Below are 21,764 nucleotides of genomic sequence, written 5' to 3'. Positions count from 1 at the left end.
GATGACTATGAGAAATTCAGAGAAAAAAATAGGAAGACTTGTTCTAAATGATACTGGATGTATAAAGCAGACTCTAATACTATAGGCAATGAACAAAATAATGTAAATTAAAAGAATTCAATTAAAGACATTAGAATTTAGTTTAAGTACCAGGGCTATTGTTGGTACCAAGAGGATACCAATGATGAATTTTACCTCTTTCATCTTAATAGAGAAGTATTGAACTACAGGTACAGAATATTTTCATACACTGTCAGATAGGGTCACCATAGGTGATTTTGTTTTAATTGCTTTTGTCATTTCTTATTGAACTGGACAGATAATTTCATAAGGGAATTATTAATGAGGAAATTCCATTTACCCAAAGAGATCAGCATCTGATCTACAAGTTGTAGGCTTAAAAAGTTGTTTGGGTCATTGAGAGATTGACTTGCCCAGGGTCACACAGTTAGCATGTCAGAAGCAGGACCTGAGCCTAGGTAAACAATCATTAATTATTTGCTATGGGCTCAAAGGCCAGGACTCTATTCACTATGCTACTGCTTTCTCTCTCCCTGCCCCCCTCTTGTGCTATAAGGGAGGGTTTGTGAAATAAATAATAAATTGTAGGATAAAATAAGAGTAGGAGGCTAGGAACATCTGGATTGGAAGTTTTAGATAGCATCAGAGCCAGGATGTGAACACAAGTTTCTGGATTCCAAGTCTGGTATGCTTTCTCCTACACCACATTCTTTATCCCACGAGGTAGACAGAAGTTAGTGATCTAAACACAGGGTTTCCCTGAGGACTACTGACCTAGAACTAGGCACACATTTCTGGAAAGGACATCAGAGACCCGGCTTAATCTAAGGAGGTGGTGAGAAACAGGAAAGACATGTGTTTACATCAGGTCCCACAGCTAGGCTGCCAATCCAGGCAGGGTCAAGAGTAAGGCAGGCAATCAGTAAAGCGAGCAACTGGCACATAACATGAAGGGTTTGGAATAGATAGCTTCTAAAGTCCCTTCCAGCTAGAAATCTTTGATCCTATGATCAGAGTGATCTGATTGAAACCTGTCTGGGCTTCACACTCAGAGATTTGAGGCCACTGGGGTTCACAGGCCTGACAATGAGAAATGAGGGCATGAAGATAAGGGTCCAGCTGTGGTCAGCTGGAGAATCACAGAATAAGCAATAACCTTGAAGTTAAGTCTGGGTTCACTTTCCCAATCCCCATTTGTGTTGGCAGGGTAGGGGCTTATATTCTTGCTTCTTGCTTATATTCTTCTCTCAGTGCTTGGCTCTGCTTGGCTCATAAAGAGTGCTTAATAAACACTCTTTCTATCTGTCAGTCTATAAAACTTTGATGAAATTACTATAGTTGAAAGAGATTGGGGTAAATTGCCAGGAGTGGTTGGCTACTTTTCCCTTCAGGGCTCTAGGGGTAAGCTTGAAGAGTTGGGAGTGGTTTCTCTAGTGTTGAAGTCCATGACAAAATGATTATCAATTGATATCAATAGCAAGTCAGGCTTAGCTCTTAGTGAAGAGCACTGGCTAAGAAAGTGTAACAACATTTGGAATTATAAGCATTCCTCCAAAAGTCTGGGACACATTTTCCTACAATAACATAGAGTCTAGGGGTAAATGGGTTCATTCTTAGAGAGCTCATGTGGCAAAAAGGAAAACTCACATTTTGTGACTATTATAAGTCCTTTTCTTCTCTTCATAGATTCTTCATGAAGTTCTCCTTTAGGCATGGGGCAGTTTTCTGCTGGGTTTCTTGTAAAGTTTTGAAGCTACCTTTCCTCAGAGAGTCTAGTTTGTCCTCCATTCCTGATGAAGACTGGAGGTCATTTCTCTTCTAAGGACAGTGCTAAGCCTCCCATGTGAGCTTTCAAAGTTCACAAAATAAGCCTCTAGTCAAGGCAAAGAGGAGAAAGAAACTCTTCTTGACATCCCCAGTTGATTTCCTTTCAGGGTTTTGGCCAGACAACCTTCTTCTCTAAATTGGTCTGCCCCTTAAATGCTAGAATCCAAACTGGTTTGCTATTTTACATGTCAGAATCTCAACCAATCCTGATCCATTTCCTATGTAGGGTCACATCATTTTACTTCATCCAGTTGATGTACCAGACTTCTTCTCACCATCATTAACTAGGTTGTTAGCATTCAATATAATGCCTTTGATCACAGATTGTTTCCATATATGTGTTTTCACCTGATTAGCTTTAAGTGGAGATGGTGACTGATTGACTCAATCAACCTCCCTCTATCTTACTTTAGGCTCCTTATAGTAAGTTAGAAATGATCCCAAATTTGGAAGATGAGCTGAATCTACTGGTAAAGCTTGGACAATAGCCAAGTCAAATAAATGTTTGTGGAATTGAATTGTTGTTACTAAAAATAATAGGTCTTATACAATAAAAGCTCTTATTAGATGGTAATACTTTTAAGGATGAAAGTGCTTTTCTTACAGCAATAATTTTGAGGGGGTATCTTCTTAGTTAGAGGAGCTAGATGACTCAGGGGATACAGCACTGGGCCTGGAGTCAGGAAGATCAGAATTTCAGGTTCTACTTTACTGAAAATGATAGAAAATGTGGTGTGGTATGATGGTGTCCTACCCTGGCTCCACTAGGAATGGCTCTTAGTATTATTTTGTCTCTTTATCTGTTTCAAAGAATATAAAAAAAGAATTTTTCAATGAGTCACTCACAGTTCAGTCATCATACATATACCCAATGATAAGTGAAGCTTACATCCTTGATCACTTCTCTGAGCAAATGGCCTATTTGCTAAATGAGAGGAATAATGACTGAAGACTGGCTGCCCTCTGGCCCCACACGGTGCAAATTAATACTCAGGGATTAGAGAGGGAGAGGAGAGCAAGCTTCTCTACTTCCACTCCTCTGTCCCTGTGGTGGAGAGAGCACTAGTTTTAGAATCAGAAGAATTGATTTTGAATTTTGGCTTTGACATTTGTTTATTGTCAGTATGAGCAAATCGCTTCACCTCTCTAGGCCTAAGATATGGGGTATTTTAAAAATAAAAGTGTTGGACTAGCTTGATCTTGGATGCCACTTCAGCTTTCTTTCAGAGAAGGAAACTGAGGTCCTGAGTGGGACTTAGCTAAGGAAGTAGATGGATTCAATTCCAGGTGCTCTGATATCAAACACAAGCCTTTTCTAGAGCAACAAGCTGCAGGAGCATTTTAATTTTCCCATAGTAAAATGGAAAGGGCTCTCCGATCTTGGGGGGTCTCAGGGCTGTATAACCAGAGGCAGATCACATCTGTTTCTCGATCTGTAAAATGGGGGTCATTAATACTTGCATTACCCATCTCATGAAGATTATTTTGAGAGGAAGGCTCTTTTGTAAATTTACATATGCTAAATCAATATGAATTACTAATATTTAAGATTCCTGTGTTCACAGATTTAAGCATGGAAAGGTCCTTAGCCTTTCTGACTTTACACATAAGGAAGCTGAGACCCAAAGGTCAAAGGGGCATTCCAAGTCCAATGTTATTCTGCATTCCTCCCTCGTCTCCACAACTGCCTTATGAAGAGCTGACATTGACACAGTCCCTTGGAAATTGACGCCTTCTTCCCTCACTTTCTAGTGAGTTTCACCGCAAGCGGAGCGGTTGTATTTACACCCTCTACTGCAGGTGGAATACCAAAGCCGAGCTCCTCCATTTCTAACCCAATGCTCTTTCCACCAAGCCAGGTCTCTTTTTTGGGCCCAAGGCATCCATACTCTTTCAGGAAATGCACCTAGCCCGTGGCTCCCCTCTCCATGAAAAAAAAAAATCCGCGCACGTGTATCTGTATTCCTAGGATCCCTTAAAGGGCCAGCGGTGCCCTTCCCGCTAGTCTCGTCCGCGGCCGACGGCTCCGCGAGCGCACACCCAGGGAGGACGCGCGTCCCCTCCCCCACACCATGCGGGCTCCAGCGCCGCGGCGGCTCGTCCATCCTCTCTCTCCCCCGCCGCTCGCCGCTCGCCGCTCGCCCCGCGGGTCCACCGAGCGGGGCAGCGGTGGTGGGGCGCCCCGGGATGCACGCAGACCGGCCTCGCCGGGGGCGCGCGGCGGGCAGCGGGGAGCGGGGAGCCGGATCCGCCGCCGCGGCCGCCGCGTACCGAGGCTTCGCGAGCCCTCGTGACGTCAGAGGGCCGCTCGCCAGCACCACGTTCCATTGAGGCGAGCGCGTGCGGCGGCCCGAGCACATGGGGGGGAAACGGCTGCCCCGCGGACGGGAAGGGGGCCACCGCGCCGCCCCGGACCGGTCACCGCGCCCCCTTTGGGCCTCCGCTCGGTGACCTTTGGATACAGGGTCGGGTTTCATCCCGCGGTAAGTTGGCATTTTTCTTGGACTTGTTGGTACTCTCCGAGCCATTGCATTTCGGGTAGTGATGCGCGGGGAGCCCGTGGACGCCCCAGCGAGCTGTTTGTTGTGCGTGTGCGTGGGTAAGTGTGGGTGCTTGTCGTGCACTTTTCCACGGATGGGACTTGAAGGCTGCCATCGAGTGTGGACGTCTCCGAGAGCGTGTCACTGACCGGCCAGTGCCCACGCAGAATGCGGGGGTCTTTCCCCTTGGTAGCCCCTTAAAAGAAGCACCAAAAAACCGAGATCGGGGCCTCCTGGGGTCCCGGACCCCTGGGATCCCGCCGTAGCTCTTGTGGGCACATGCTCGGGCAGCTGTGGCTGCGTATTCGCCTTTGCCTCCGCTCCTCCCGAGCTGTCCCTCCCCCACCCACCCTGGTCTAGGTTGTTTTCTGAATAGCAAGGAGGGGGTGGGGGGGAGAAAGGGAGGGGTAGATGGATATCCAGCGGACCCCCAGCGTTTTACCTTGGGTGTTTGAAACTTAAAAATTATTTTTGCTTTGATGGTGTGGACAGGGGATTGAACTGAGTCAGTTGTGGGTTTGTTTGTTTGTTTTCAGTGGGGGAGGGTGTTTCGATTTTGATTCAGTTAGATTCGATTTCCATCAATAAATATTTTAGTATTTATGGCTAGGGTGTAGACTTAAAAAAAGAGCGGTCTGGGACTGCACGTGTGCTAATATCATGAATTAACCTTCCAGCAGTTCTGGAATACCACTGTCTTGTTCCGTTGTACCCAGGGACTTCAGGCCAGAGATCTCTTCTCTCTCCCTCCCCCCTTAGAGGATTAATGCCTAGAAGAAAGACAGTGTGGGGTGATCTAGTTTATGTGACTGCCAGGGGCTTAGATGCCCCCTCCCCCAGGTTTCCCCCCCTATGCTCCTTGACTGTGGAGCTTAATTACTGAACTCTTGGCCTCAAGTTGGGACCCATCCACCTAGAAATGCCCATCAAAGCTAGCTTCCAGTTGGGACTGTCCTCAGCAGTGCAGCTCGCTGATAATGTGGTTTGTCAGAGGCCTGATTAGCATATTGGGGTTGGCAAGTTGGGACTTGTTCAGTGCTTTATGGTCATAGATAATCCTTCAGAAATTAGGAATGGAAAGAAAACTGCTTGTCATGGGGGTGAGTTGCCATGGATGGATGAATGGATGGTTGGGTGGGTGGGAGAAACTTTGGGAAAAACGAATAATTTTAACATAGAGACCCGGAGGAATCCCTGGCTTTGAATAGCAGACCGGCCTCTAATTAGCTTTATTTGGATACAAAGGATTCGAGCCACTGGTAATAACTTCTTGGAGGTGAGACTATTATTTTGTTTCCTCCCCATGAGAAATTGACTAGGACAAAGGCCTTCCCTTGCTGTGCTTCTTTTGTGATGGAGATTCATGGAATGGAGAGAACTATGCTACTAGGCATGTTTATCTGCAAGAAGTTTAATTATGATGGAGCTCCGGTATGATACTGGACCCAGTGATGTTCTGTCTGCTTCTTTGACTTGGCCCATGTTTCATGCTGATTTTCACAGATACCATCTGGACTTCAGGAAAGCCAAACCAGAACACAAAAAAGAGGGAAAAACATAACAACAAAAACACCCGTTTTTTTCTCTTCTGCTTCTTCTCTTATGATTTTGCTTTTTTCCTCTTTTCTCTGTTCAGACTCCCCAATGCCTTCTCTTTCTCTCTCTCTGTTTCTCTCTATTTCTTTTCGCTTTCTCTCTTTTCCTCCCCCCCACACTGCACATTCCCAGGGCTAAACAGAATTATTGGTTACAATCCTTGAAATTCTCATTCAAAATAGTGTTTCCTGGTGCCCTCTATGTTTAGTGTCATTGAAAACCAATTAGTTTTACATTGGCCCAAGCAGACCTCTTATTCTGAGGTTTTCTGTATTAGCGGTTGCTCTCAGTGGCAGATGATTTCCTGAATACTGGATGAATTTTGGGGGCTTGGAACCTGCAGGAAATTAGCATAATGATATTGATTTAACAGTGGACTAATAAACCATCAAGTAGACCCAGAAGAGACGGGAAAATGTTCTTTTCTTATTTTATTTGCTGAGGTGAAGGGAGGTTGTCAGTATGGAACAGGTCACATATTAGTGTCAGACGTTGGATATGTATTGGTTAACTTAGTTGAACTGTTTTTTTCTCTCCTTTTAAAAAGTCTTTGTTGCAAGAAATGGCCTTCTGGGATAGAGAAGAGGGAGGGAGATATTTGGAAAATTAAGGTGATATGGAAAAAAATAACTGAAAATAACAAACCGGAAATTGTTCCCATCTCTGTCCCTCCTACCTATTTTTCTGAAGTCAGGAGGTGGTTTGTTCTGTTTTTCTGATTCTTTAAGTTTGGATTGATGACCAGGCTTCTTTACTTTGCACATTAGAAACATGTAGATGAAGAATGTTTCTGGACTTAGTGGGTTTTGTTGCCTGGTTTTCTCTGTGCAGGTATTTTTAGCTGTCACACATGCACTTGTATGGAGGGGCCAGAGACCTTTGGCTTTCTATTTCATGGCCAGATTTATCACTACTGTTGACCTTTCCTCAGGAGCACAGACTAGCCTTTAACTCTGTCTAGGAAATTGCAGAGCTTTCTTTCCAGGCTGTCCTGGAGAACAGTCTTCCATCTGTTATGTCCAAAAGGGGTCTTTTTTTGGCACTTCTGTGGTTTGTGCTACCGCCAAATAGACATAAGAGGGGAAGGAGGCTCTTCCTTAGCTCTGCTGGGCCATTTAAGTGAAGGGGAGGAAAAATGTGTTCCTTCAGCACCAAAAAGAGATTTTTCAGCATCATCGCCTCCCTCCCTCCCTCACCCAACCTTATGCCCTGGCACAAAGAGAAAACATACATCTTGCATTAAAAAGCCACATGGCCTGGTTTTGGCATTTCCCTTCTTTTTTTTTTGAGAGGCCAGCAAACAATGGGAATTAGAAGCCTTTGCGTGGGAGGCTGTCGGACACAGGAACTGCTTCCCCTTAGCTTTTGCCGAGCCAGTGGACTTGGGAAAAGAAAAACGCTCTATGTTTGTCGAATATGGTTTTGTTCTTCTGGGAGCCTGGAAAGTCTTGGGCCCTGGCCAATTATTTGGGATGAAAGGAGGAGTCCCATTGATTGAGCAGGGGAGAGAGTTCATTCTCAGAATGAAACAGTGAGAGATCCAGTTCGGAAAGAGGCGGCATTGCAGATAGGAAAGAACCTTGAACTTGAAGCCAAGTGACCTTGGGTGTGCAGGTCTTGTAACACCTTAATCCCTCTCCCCCTGGATGAACTCATCACCTTCATAGAGCTCAACTTCTTCATGATTGTAAGAAAAGCTTTTGGTAACTGTGTAAAGGTAAATATAAACATATTATAATTATAAATAAATATATTATAATTAAATATAAGTAAAGCTAAATAAATATAAACTATGTGTAAATATAATTGTTATCAGAGACAGTTTGATATAATGATATGAATTGCTGAATTTAGAATCAGGAAGACCTGAGTTCAAATTCTTCCATTTAATACTCCCTAGCAGTGTGACCCTGGGCAAGTCATTTAAACCTCCCATGGCTTGTATGGAACTCTTACTAGTTTATTAAATTCTTGGCAATTTAAAAGTTATATAAATATCAATGATTATTAGCTCCATTTCCTTGTGTTTGTTTAACAGTAGGGGCATTCACAAAATTCGTGCTGTTTGTAAGCTTGGGTGCTATTCATTTTATTTCTTTTCCAGATGTGAGTGTTCTCTTATTTTCTTTCTGATTTCTCTTGTGCAGAACTGAAGCTTTTTGTTGGGGGTGGGGGGGAAGAGGGATAGAGATGGGTGATGGTGGTGTTGAACACTTTTGACCAAGGTCTTTTCCTGCTCTCACAATTTATTAACCCTTCTACACCTTGTTTTTTAGCATTTACTTACTATTAGCAAATGAGATAGCTAAGTATAAAGCTGGTTATGGCCCTAATTTCTTAAACCCTTCTCACTGTTTTATGGGTGAGGAATGAATGATCATGGGAATCACTAAGGTTATTGAGGTTTTCTTGTCCTTTCTACTGCCCTTTTCCCCTATCCTGTTAGAAACACTGACTTCCCCAGAGATAGCAAGTGTGTGTGTGTGAATGAAGTCTGAAACAGCTTGTTTTTGTTTGATTTTAAAGTAGCTTCAACTACAGTGAGTTTCTCAGGGACCTCGGCCCTACTCTAGCCATGTGACGACCCTCAGTTTTCTCTGTGCTATCTTGTATTCAGAGAAACAAAATAACCATGCAGGTATTTTTATGTACTGTAGACCTCTGTTTCTTTTCCAGAAGGAATTCAATTAAGTGTCAGCTGAACTCTCCTCCATGATTCTCTTTTCTCTCTAGGTTTTCCAGAGGCTAATCTCACTGGGTTCCCTTTCTACCAATTTGATCCAATCCTTCTCAAGTCTCTTTTGCTGGATCCACATCACACCCACAGACTGTGGGTATCCCACGGACTCTGGACTGGGCCCTCTCTTCCCTCTATACAGTCTCCCTTGGTGAGCTCATCAGCACTTAGAATCAGTTATTTCTATGCTGATGATTCTTGCATCTACTAACCCTAACCTCTCTGCTGACCTCCAGTCTTGAATCTTCTGTTGCCTATTGGACATCTTAAATTCAACATGTTCAAAACTGAATTCTTTATTTCCACATCCCTCATCCCAAAATTCTCTTTCCAGACTTCCCTATTACTGTCAAGAGCAGCACTACCCATCTTTCCCTGTCCGTTAGGCGCTCACTGTCTCTCCCTCTCCCTCCCTCCCCCAGCCCCCCTCCTACTTCCTTTTCTTCTCTCCCTCCCTCTTCCCTTGCCCCTCTCTCCATTAATCCCTTGCCAAGGCTTGTCAGCTTTACCTTTGTAACTTCCCCTTCCTTTTTACTCCTGTGATACTGCCATCACTCTGGTAAGGCCCTAATGACCTCATTCTTGAGCTGTTGCAGTAGCCTGCAGATTGGTCTGCCTGCCATAAGTCTCTCCCCACTCCAGATCATCCACACAGCTGCCAAAGTGGTGCTCCATGTCTCACCATGTCATCCCTGTGCTCAGTAAATTTCAGCATGTCCTCGCCTCTAGGATCAGTATAAAACCTGTTTGGCATTAAAACCATTTATAACCTGCCCCTCCATTCCACTTTTCCAGTCTTCTCACACCTTGTACCTTCTCTCTAGTAACACTGGACTCCTTGTCCTTATTGACACAAGACCCTCCACCTCTTGTCTGGGCATTTTCACCGGCTGTCTCTCCATGCCTAGAAGGCTCTCTTCTCATCTCTAGCTCCTGGCCTCCCTTCTCTCAAGTCCTAACATCTCACCTTCCACAGGAAGTCTTTTCTTATATCCCTTAATTTTAGTGCCTTTCTTCTGTTGATTATTTCCAACTTATCCTATAATCTAGCTTGTTTGTACATGGTTGTTTACATGTTGTCTCTCCCGTCAGACTAAGAGCTACAGAGTAGTATCTGCTTTTGTCTTTCTTTGTGCCCCTAGTACTGAGCCACAGTGTCTGGTCCATAGTTAAATACTTAATAAATGTTTATTGATTGACCTCATCTCAGCATCTGACTCAGTTTTAACTAAGGGAGTTGGACTAAATTATCCTCCAACTCTAGGTTCTGTATATTTGAGAGGACTAGGTTGATATATTAGTGGTGGATAATTTATGGATGGATTTGAATTTGTTCTTTTGAGAGTCTGAAATTTGATTCACTCCCCATTCCCCCAAGAGGGACCCATGAAAGGCTTTTGATCATAGGAGTGACATGACCGACTCTGTGCTTAAAGAAAATTAATTAGGAAATGGTATAAAGGGAGAACCTATGATAACTGTCTTCTGTCATAAGACCTTAACCCATAGCAGTCATACCCAGTTTATGTCCAGAGTTGAGCAGGAAAGGGTATATGTTTTTTTCTTGAAGTGGACTTTGTCTTGGAAATATAGGAAGGTACAGAGTGCTGACTCTGCAAGTCAGAGGATGTGGGTTCAAATTCTGCTTCTGTCACTTAACATTCATGTGACCCTTGGAGATAAAAGAGCATTTATTAAGTATCTACAGGACTCAGCACATTACAAATACTCCAGCTGTCTTAATCCTCTGGGTAGGGAGGTAGGTGCTATTGTCTTCCACATTTTGCATTTGAGGAAACTGAGGCAAATAGGTTAAAAGACTGCCTATTGAGGGTCAAGAGACTGGATTTGAACTTAGCCTTCTGGACTCCATGCCCAGTACTCTATCCACTTCACCAGCTATCTGCCTGTGGATGACTTGCCTCCTTACACCTCACTTTCTTCATTGGCACAATGGAAGGGTTGGACTGGATGGTTTCTGAGGTCACTTTCAGCTATAGAGGCATGACTCTATAATCTTTGATGTAAGTTTTGATGGGACAAGTTTATTTTGATTCAACAAGCATTTGTTAAATATCTACTGAGGCAATAGGGATATCCAGATAAAATGAAAGACAGTTGCTCACCCCAGGGGCATAAAACAGGTGTGGAGATAAGTTTACAACTAAGGAACTTCTAGTTGAATTGAACTTTGAAGGGAGCTAAGAATTTTAAGAAGCAAAGATGAATAATGTTCCTGGCATGGGGAGACAACCTCAGGAAAGGTATGGAGATGGGAAAAAGTGATGTCACATTTGGAGAATAACAAATAGGCCAAAATGGAATAATGTGAAATAACTACACATTACTGGGTACCATTTTTTCTGTTTGTTCTCTTTCTTTGGTAATAGTCTCTGCTGCTAGCCTTTCTTAGGGGCAGACCCTATCTATAGATAACCTAGCAGTTAATATCCTATTGACATCCATAGCCCTTGGCTGGTCTTCTTGGCTGGTCCAGGGAATTGCCTTCGTATACTTCTTTAAGAACCTAATCCCTCAGTACTGTGTTTTTTACTCTTTAGCTTGGAATGTAAGCTTTGCTATTGATAAAACAATGGCAGGGTTGATTAGAGGATCAGCTGGGTAATATTTGTAAAGCATTTTGCAAACCTTAAAGAGCTATGTAAGTGCTAGTTCTTATTGTGACTATTTATTATTGTTATTATTCTTATAATATTTTCTCTGGAGCTTAATTGTAGACACCCCGAGGGCAGGGGAGGGGCCCCCAAACTGGTAGAGACTTTTGAGGCAATTTTCTCCTCTGTGACATCCCTGACAGATAGTTGAAAGAGATCCAATGAAGGGAATCTCATTTCTACTTTAGTTAGCTCTAGTAATTAGGAAGTTTTTCATTCATCCAGCTGAATTCTGATCTTTTATTATTTCTCTGTTTTTCTTTTTATTCTGGACATAAGCCCCTTCCCCTCCCCCTTCCCAGAAACAGTTTCTCTACATCTAGTAGAACACAGAAAGAGGATTCTATATGAGATTTTGAATCTAACTCATATAATTATTCCTTGAAAAAAAAAAATAGCCTACTTTCAAAACTGCCTTGCTTAACTGTGCTGCCTTCTGATTTGTATGTGTATTGATAATGTTGAAACACTAGGTATTTAGTCTATTCCCAAATGTACCCCTAGGTTAACATTTTGAAAGGTAGAAAAATTTTTGCATAGCAAAGTTCGAAGTGTCATCATGCCAACACACGGATACACATATACCAAAAATAAGTCTGTTTTTGGAATCTGCCTTGGAGGATTTGATGACCTAGGTGCTGAAAAGACTTTGTCATCATGTGGTCTCACCTTGGAATCCTTCCAAGTGGAACTTCCACTGCGTTTCACTGAATGAAAAATCACTTTTCAAATGTTTACCATGTATCAGGCATTGTGCTAAGGATTGAGAATATACATACTAGCAAACGGGATACTCTCTGCCCTTGAGGGAATGATTTGTGGATGACCAGGAAGTACTGGGATGGTTCTAGTCCATGGAAAAGAAACTGCATTTAGAATCAGAGGAGTCAAACCCCAGTCCTACCTGTTGATAGATTCCTGTGTGAACTTTCTCAAGTCCCTTAACCTCAAATGAGGGTGTTGTTACTAGACAGTCTTTAAGGTTCTGTGGTTCTAATCCCAGAGATGAATTGAACCTTTGATTCCATCTGATTCAACTCATATCTGATCATGATTCCTTTCACAGCCTTCTTATCATTTACCTTAGGCTTAAAACCCTCCAGTGCTGGGAAGCTCACTTCTTCACCCCAAGTCAATTCATTGGATCTTTTGGTGGTGCTAATTAGAAGACCAAATAATCTTGTTTTTCTTTATGACCCCTGGGACTAAAGAGAAGTACAGTTTATTTTTTCTCCTTAACAATCCTTCACATTTTTTGATACCTTGTTCTCCTCTCTGAGACTGTGTTTCTCCAGGGTAAATGGCCGGAGTTCTTTAGATTTGGCCTTTGTTTGATAAGATGAGCCCTTTACCTTTTCAGTGAGCTCCCTAAAAACACACTAAAGGTTACCAGTGTTCCTTTTGTACTCTCTACATACATAACCGTGGGAGTATCTTTCAGGACTTTTTAAAAGTCAGCATCAATTTGCAGAAGAGCAAATGGGGAATTATTTTAAACTTCCTTTTATTAAGGCATAAGAAATATGTTTGTATTAGGGTTGCTAGACTGGTACACTGGCTTGGCTTGTACTCTGTCTCAAAAAGGTAGTTGTGAGTATAGCACATCCTTGGTTTGGTTTGGTTGGTTGTTGTCCTTCGACTTTGAAGAGGACCAAAATGATACCACCATGATAAAGTGAAATTTCAGTGTGTCCGACTGGCTGATCAGACCAATATGAGCTTGGAAGAGGACCAAAATGATACCACCATGATAAAGTGAAATTTCAGTGTGTCCGACTGGCTGATCAGACCAATATGAGCTTGGAATGCTCTACCACAGGTTGGGCACAGATAGTCTGTATAAATATTTGGGGTGAATGTCCCAAATTTGCGTATCCTGCGTTTACTTTGTGTTGTCTCAATTCTGCTTTGCTCAAAGAGCACAGTACCTCTTCTTATGTAGGCACGCCATGCTGAGTGGTCCTGTGCCAGTGTCTCCCATGTTGCACAGTCAAATCCAAAGTTCTTGAGAGAGACCTTGAGAGTGTCCTTGTATCTTTTCTTCTGGCCACCATGTGATCGATTGCCTGCCCCATGCAAGTTCTCCATAAAATAGTCTTTTTGACAAGTGTACATTTGGCATTTGAACAACGTGGCCAGCCCATTGGAGTTGAGCTCTCTGAAGCATCATTTGAATACTTGGTAGTCCAGCTTGAGCAAGGACTTCACTTTTCATTCATAGGACATCCAACATTGCGATGGAAGAGAAATTGTATTTCTGGTTATTCTACTATCTAAAGAGCATGCCAAACTGAATCAGGGGTTTATACCTGAGAAGGGGTCTTCCTGATAGGCATACCCTGATATGACTGGGTTTTGAATATTTTGCTTTTGGTAATTTTGGTTTTTGAGAGGTACTGTGACAGACAGGTCTAACTGGGGGAGTTAGAAGAGCTAGATCCTCCATCTGTCATGACAGAAACACTTAGCTTTGTGATCATGGGCAAGCCAAGGCTATACCCTTTCAGTATTAAAGCAGCTAACTCTTGAATTGTAAGTTACTGGCCCTACTCAGGGAGGGAGGGTCTGTTCTGCGAGTTCAATACACTTAAGAAATTTTGAGTCCAGAAAAGCCCAGGTTATATGTTTGAAGAGGTCATAATGTAATGATAGTAATAGCTGATATTTCCATAATGCTTTAAAAGTTTGCAGTGTGCTTTCCATTTGTTGTGTCGATTTTGGTAATACCTATGGTCTGTGCTAGGTATCTCCTCTAGGCTTCCTGATCTCATTTCCAGTGGGCTTGTCCACTTCAGTATATGATGTTCAGCCCACCCCTACCCTTTGTGGCTTTGTCTTCTGGATCCTTTCTGGCTTTACAGAAAGAAGTGAGAGTCACAGCCGCTTAGACCTATAAGGAGACAGCTCATAGAGATGGATGAAAAGACTTCTGCTCAACATCGCATCAGCAGTCTTTGGCAGAATCTGAATTACTCAGCCACCATGTATTTATTAAGCGCTTACTGTGTGCTAGGTACTCTACAAAATGATGCGGTTACAATACGCAGAGTGGGGAAAATTTTTCCTTGCTGGTTCAGGAACATTCTAATGGAAGAAATGGTATGTAACCTATGTATGTACAAGACACACAGTAGATGGAAGGTTATCTCAGATGGACGGCATTAGACTTCTGTAGAAGGTGTGTGTGAGTGGTCTTTCGAAGGAAACCAGGGAAGCAAACAGGCTGATGGGAGGGGTATAGTATCCCAAGCATGGGAGGCACCAAGGAAGCTTTTAAAAAGAATTCAATGAATATTTTTTAAAAGAGCTTTATTAATTTTTTTTTGTTTTTACATCCTACTTATTTCAGATCTCCATCTTCTCAACACCATTCGCTTTGAGACGTCTGTTGTAACGAAGAAAAAATAGCTAAGTTAAACCCAAACTCTGGCAGTGTAAGCAGCCGTTGAGAAGGAATTATTACTTCATACTCTGTTGAAAGAAGCATATATTGACTCAGTATAAGGAAAATATTCACAATAATTAAAGCAATATGAAAATAGAATCCTACCTTCCAATTAGGAGGAATGAGTGCCCTCTCAGGGGCAGTATTCAGGCAGCAGATGGGCGACCACTTGCTGGGGACTTTATAGAGATTTCTATAAGGATAAGGGATTGGAAAGAATGGAATAAGCATTTATAAATTGGATAAGGGAAAGGATAGAATGGAATAAGCATTTATAAAATAGCACCTACTATGTGCTAGGCAGTGTATTGAATGTTAAGTGACTTAGTCACACATTTAGTAAGTGTCTGAGGTTAGATTTGAACTCAATTCTCTTCCTGATTTTCCAGGCCCAGATGCTTCTAACTGTTCAACTCTGAGATTCCCTAACCTGTAGGTTGAAATCCCTTTTACAGATCCTTTTCTAAGAAATCTCAGTGCTATTAGATAAAAAAATTTTTAAGACCCAGCTAATTCTTCCACCTAGCCTTATATTTAATGCAGCCAGATTCCAATAAGACACATAATTTTTGGAAAACACATAATTTTAGACATCATAGTTTATTGTAATGGGATTCAATTTTCTACTTTTAAGTAATTCATGGATGGTTATAGCTGGAAGGGACTTGGGAGATTATAGTTCAACCCTCTCATTTTACAAATGATGATAATAAGAATAGTAGTATAATAATATGTTACATTTTATAGCAAATTTTGCTTTGACCAAGTTCTATCTGGAGCCTCATAGGGTTGTGATCCATTCTTGTGGAAAAGATAGTATTAGATTCAGAGTTAAACTCTGAGCTGGAATGCTTAAAAATTGATGATACTACTACTACTGCTAATTGGTGAAAACCAACCTTTATATAGGCCTCTAAAGTTTGCAGAAGCACTTTACATATGCTCTCTCGTGATCAACCTCATAACTCTGTGAGGAAAATGCTTTTATTAGTTCTGTTTTATAGATGAGGAAATGATTTGATTTTTTTTTTTTAGTTATATTAAAAAAATTTGAAGTCCAGATGATCTTTCTCCCTCCTGCCCCTCCTCCCTTACTGAGAAGGCAAGCACTTCTATTTCAGTTACACATATGAGGTTATACCACACATGTTTCTATATTAGCCATGCTGCAAAAGAAAACACAAAATAGAACAGTAAAAACAAAGTTTAAAAGCTGTGCTTCACTCAGCATTCAGAGTTCATCATTTCTCCAGGGGTAGATAGCATTTTTCATTATGGATCCTTTGGAATTGTTTTGGATCATCGTCTTGATCAAGGTAGCTAAGTCTTTCACAGGTGATTATCCTTAGAAATCTACTTTCACTAACCTAATACATAATCAGGTTTTGCTCCCTTTACTCTGCATGAGTTCATACAAGTCTTCCCAGGTTTCTGCTTATTATTTCTTATTTAGCATAGTAGTGTTCTCTCGTAATCGTATACTGCAGCTTGTTCAGCATTTCCCCAATTGATGGGCCACTGTCAAAAGAACTGCTATAAGTAGGTTTGTACAAATAGGTCCCTTTCCCTTTGATTGCTTTGTGATACAGACCTAGTAGTAGTACTGCTGAGTCAAAGGGTGTGTATACACAGTTTTATAGTCCTTTGGGTATAGTTCCAATTTGTTCTCCAGAATGGTTGGACTAGTTCACAACTCCATCAGCAGTGCCTTAGTTTCCCAGTTTTTCTACATTCCCTCCAGCAATTGTCATTCTTCCTATCTAGTTAGCCAATCTGAAAGGTATGAGGTGGTATTTCAGAAGTTTTTTTAATTTGTATATCTCTAATCACTAGTTATTTAGAGCATTTTTTCTGTGATTATTGGCAATATTGATTTCTTCTCTGAAAACTGCCTGTTCATATTCTTTGACCATTTATCAACTAGGGAATGACTCTTATTCTTATAAATTTGTCTCAGTTCCCCATATATTTGAGAAATGAGGTCTTTATAAGAGAAACTTGTAAATTCCCCTTCTCCCCCCTCCCCCCACATTTCCTGTTTTCCTTCTAATTTTGGCTGCATTAGTTTTGTTTGTGCAAAAGTTTTTTAATTTCATGTAATTAAAATTAGTTATTTTACTTCCTGTATTCTTATCTCTTGTTTGGTCATCACCTCTTCCCATATCCATGGATCTGACAGCTACACTTTCCCATGTTCCTCCAGTTTACTTATGGTATCACCCTTTATATCGAAATCATTTACCCATTTTGACCTTATCTTGGTATATGGAATGAGATGTTACTTCAGGCCTAGTTTCTGCCAAACAGCTTTCCAGTTTTCCCAGCAATTTTTGTCAAATGTTGAGTTTTTATCTCAAGTGCTTAGATCTTTGGGTCTATGAAGCACTAGATTACTGCTCTATTGTGTATTGTGTACCTTATCAGTTCCACTGATCTATTTCTTAGCCAGTACCAGATTGTTTTGATGATTATCACTTTACATCACTATATTTAGTTTGAAATCTGGAACTATTAGGCCACCTTCCTTAGCATTTTTTCCCCTTAATGTTCTTGACCGTTTGTCTTTCCAGATGAATTTTTTCTAGCTCTATACAGTAATTTTTTTTTATTATTTTTTAATGTTTAACAATCACTGCCATACAATTGAGATTTTATCCCCCCCACACCTACCCCCCACTACCCCCCTCCCTCCCCACGACTGCATACAATTCTGTATAGGTTCTACATATACTTTCCTATTGAGTATATTTTCACTATAGTCATGCTATGTAGTCAGACTAAAATAAATGAAAGAAATCATATAACAAATCAAAACATGATACACAAACACATACACATACACAAACATGATCTGCTACATTTTGTGAATGACTTCCATATTTCTTTCTCTGAGTGTGAAAGGCATTTTGCCTTGAGAATCACCTTTGGGATTTTTTTTTTTTTATAAGAAGTTCTTGCGTTATTACAAAATTCCAAGTCTACCAGAAAAAACTCTCGCACACTGTGGTCGTTGCTGTGCACAAAGTTCTCCTGGTTCTGCTCCTTTCGCTCAGCATCAGGTCATAGAAGTCCTTCCAGGCCTCTCTGAAGTCTTCTTGTTCATCATTTCTTATGGCACAATAGTTACAGTAATTTTTTTGGTTGTTTGGTAATGGCACTGAATAAGTAAATTAGACAGAATTGTCATTTTTATTATATTGGCTCAACCTACTCATGAACAGGCCAGTCGTTTAGAGCTCTCTCTCTTTGTGTGAAACATATTTTGTAATTGTGTTCATGTAATCCCTGAGTTTGCCTTGGCAGGTAGACTCCCAAGTATTTTATATTGTCTGCAGTTACTTATAAATGGAATTTCTCTTTCTATGGCTTCCTGCTGCATTTTGTTGGTAGTGTACAGAAATATTAATGCTTTATGGGGGTTTGTTTTATATCCTGATACTTTACGGAAGTTGTTATTGTTTTCAACTAATTTTTTTAGTTGATTCTCTACGGTTCTCTAAGTGTAGCATCATATCATCTGTAAAGAGGGATAGCATTGTTTCCTCATTGCCTATTTTCTTATCTTACTGCTATACTTAGCATTTCTGTTGGATAATAGTGGCGATAGTGGACATCCTTATTTCACTCCAGATCTTACTGGGAAGTCTTCAAATTTTTCCCCGTTGCAGATGCTTGCTCTTGGTTTTAGACAGATACTGCTTATCATTTTAAAAAGGCTCTATGCTTTCCAGAGTTTTCAACAGGAACATGTGTTGGATTTTGTCAAAGGTTTTTTCTGCATTTATGGATGTAATCATATGATTGGTTTGGTCATATGCTAATCGTTTTCTTAATGTTGAACCATCCCTGAGTTCCTGGCATTAATCTTACCTGGTCATAGTAGATGATCTTGGTGATAAATTGCTACAATCTTTTTTGTTATATTTATATTATATTTACAATTTTTGCCTTAATGCTAATTCTGATTAAGGAAATTGGCAAGAGACAATCCATGCCCTCAAGGAGTTCATAATCTAGTGGAGACACACCCACATATACATACACATATGTGTGTGTATACATATACATATGCAAAAACACACAACCTATACAGAGGATAAATTGTTTAGTCATTCAGTTCTGTCTTGATAACCCTGTGGACCATAGCATGTCAATACTGGCCATGGGCTTTTCTTGGCCAAGGTACTAGAGTGGTTTACTCTTACCTTCGCTAGTGGATTGAGGCAAACAGAGGTTGAGTGACTTGACCAGGGTCACACAGCTAATAAGTGTCTGAGACTATAGTAGTCTTCTTGACTCCTGGCCCAGCACTCTATCCATTGAACTACCTAGCTGCCTTCACAGGATAAATAGGAAATAATTAACTGAAGGAAGGCCCTGGAATTAGAGGGGCTAGGGAAGGCTTCCTGTAGGAGGTGGGATTTCAGTTGGGACTTAAAGGAAGCCAGGGAGATCCGGTGGTCAGAGAAGACAAGGGAGACCATTCCAGGCGCAGAGTGCATACAGCCCAAGAGAATGCCCAGAGCTGAGAGATGGAGTGTATTGTTTGAAGAATAGACAGGAGGTGAATGTCACTGGATTGAAGGGGTAAGAAGACTGGGAAAGGGATAGGTGATGAGGGCCTGTTCTAGAACAGTGGAGAAAAGGTGGCATATTCAAAAGAAGTTGAATTGACAGACCCTGGGCAAGTCACTTAACACTGTTTGCCTCAGTTTCCTCATCTGTAAAATGAGCTGGAGAAGGAAATGGCAAACCACTCCAGGATCTTTGCCAAGAAAACTAAATGGGGTCATGAAGAGTTGGACACGACTCTAAAAACAACTGAACAAATACCTTTGCATTATGGAGGATGATGTGGATAAGTTAGAGAACTGAAATCTGGGAGCCCTGTCAGGTGATGTCTGGATGGGTGGAGAGACTGGAACCCAGGGAAGATAGATTATGAAGGGAGGGACAAGATTTGACCTCCAGATAAATTGGAGGATGGTGAAGTGGTGGTTACATATTGGTATGACTCTTTAAGATTTGAATTCTGAGTGACTGAGAGGATGGAGACCCGAAATGGTGAATTTGTAGGTGGGGTAGTCTTAGAGGAGGGCAGAGAAGAGCGTGGTGAGTTCAGTTTAGGAAATTGTGATTTGAAATCCATTCAGCTGGGGAGAATTGGAGGAAAGTTATCCCAAATTTAGAGCAAGAACATGCCTAAAAGGTCATCTTTTTCTCCCTTTCCCTCCCACCTCCTTAACTGATAGTTAACTGAGGTCCAGAGAAATTAGGTGACCCCTAAATTCGCACTTGTAGCAGAGTCACTACTATTTCAGTTCCAGTAACTGGGAAGTACTGTATGACTGATGTTTGGGGGGAGATAGTAGGGCTGGGTATCTAGATATGAGTCCACTGTGAGACTGGGATAGAGGGACATGTAGGTCTGGGTGACCAGAAAGGCATACATACTCTTAGTAGGGACTTGTGTGAGGGGCTCTAGGAGAGAAGAGAGAAGCAGGTTATGTATACTGAGGCTTCTTCTGACTTTGGTTATTAGGAAAATCATATATTGCAACCAGTTCTGATCCCATCATAACTAACACATAGCACTTGCCGTATGACAGGCACTGTGCTAAATTCTTTACCATGATTATTTCATTTGATCCTCACAACAACTCTGGGAGATAGGTGCTATTATTATTACCACTTTACAGAAGAAGAAACTGAGACAATCAAGAAGTTAAGTCCAGGGTCACAGAGTTAGAAAGCATCTGAGGACAGATTAGAGTTCAGATCTTTCTGACTCCAGGATGAGCTCTGTCCATTGCACCACCTAGCTTTGTACACTTTAACCTGGTGTTACCTCTGAGAGAGAGAGAGAGACAGAGACAGAGACAGGAAAAAAAACTCCTGGTGGGAAAGAATTAGAAAGTAAGGGTGTGCATATCAGTTGGAATGACTGAGAAATTGTGTGGTATGAATGGAATTGAATAATATTGTGCCGTAGGAAATGATGTAAGAAAAGATACGCACATGTGTGAAGTGATGCAGAGCGAGGTGAGCTGACCCAGGAGAACAATTTATACAGTAACAGCAACGCTATAAAGATAACTTTGAAAATTTTGAGAACACTGATCCATGGTGGGAACTTGCTTTTTTGGACTGCACGTTGGTTACATGGGTTTTGGTTTTCCTTTTCTTCTAATTTGGGGGTGAGAGTGGGAGAGAGAAAATAAATGCTTGTTAAATTGAAATGTAAAGTAAAATGTATGAAAAAATTGGCTCTCCCATTAGATCGGAAGCTCCTTGAGGCTAGGGACTTTTTCTTCTTTTTGTAACCCCAGCTTTTAGCCCAGTGCCCAGGAACTAGTAAGTATTTAATAAATGTTTACTGATTGATTGATAAATAAGTTAATTTATAACTCAGGTGCTGTATGGACCCATGCAGCAAGAAAGGGCCACTATGCTGTCTCTTTATGACCCACCACAACCCTTCCAGTTAATTAAGAGGCTGGGAGGGTTTAATTGCCAACATCATGATCCTAATAGATAGCGATAGGGAATGGTCTGGGTGGTTTCGGTGGTTTCAGGATCCCACCCAGATGAAAATTCTCTCTATCCTTTTAGGTATGAGCTTTGCTCTCTTCAAATCACGGTTTTAGAGTTACCTGGAACACTTAGAAATTGTTAAATGACTTGCCCAGGGTCACGCAGACAGTATGTGTAGTAGGCAGGTCTTGAACCCAAGTTGTCCTGGCTCCAAAACCATCTCTCCAGCCACTCTTATTAAATGTTGCCTCATATTATTAGTAGTACATTCATATAGGAAGCATTTTGGAACCAAGGACCCACTTTGATTCTCCCATTGCCTGTAATTACTTTTGTAATAAGACTTATTTATCCCCAACTGGCAAGTTTACACTGAGAGAAGTAGTGCA

Source organism: Notamacropus eugenii, chromosome 4 (assembly GCF_028372415.1).
Source record: "Notamacropus eugenii isolate mMacEug1 chromosome 4, mMacEug1.pri_v2, whole genome shotgun sequence".
NCBI lineage: Eukaryota > Metazoa > Chordata > Mammalia > Diprotodontia > Macropodidae > Notamacropus > Notamacropus eugenii.
This window is presented reverse-complemented; position numbering follows the sequence as displayed.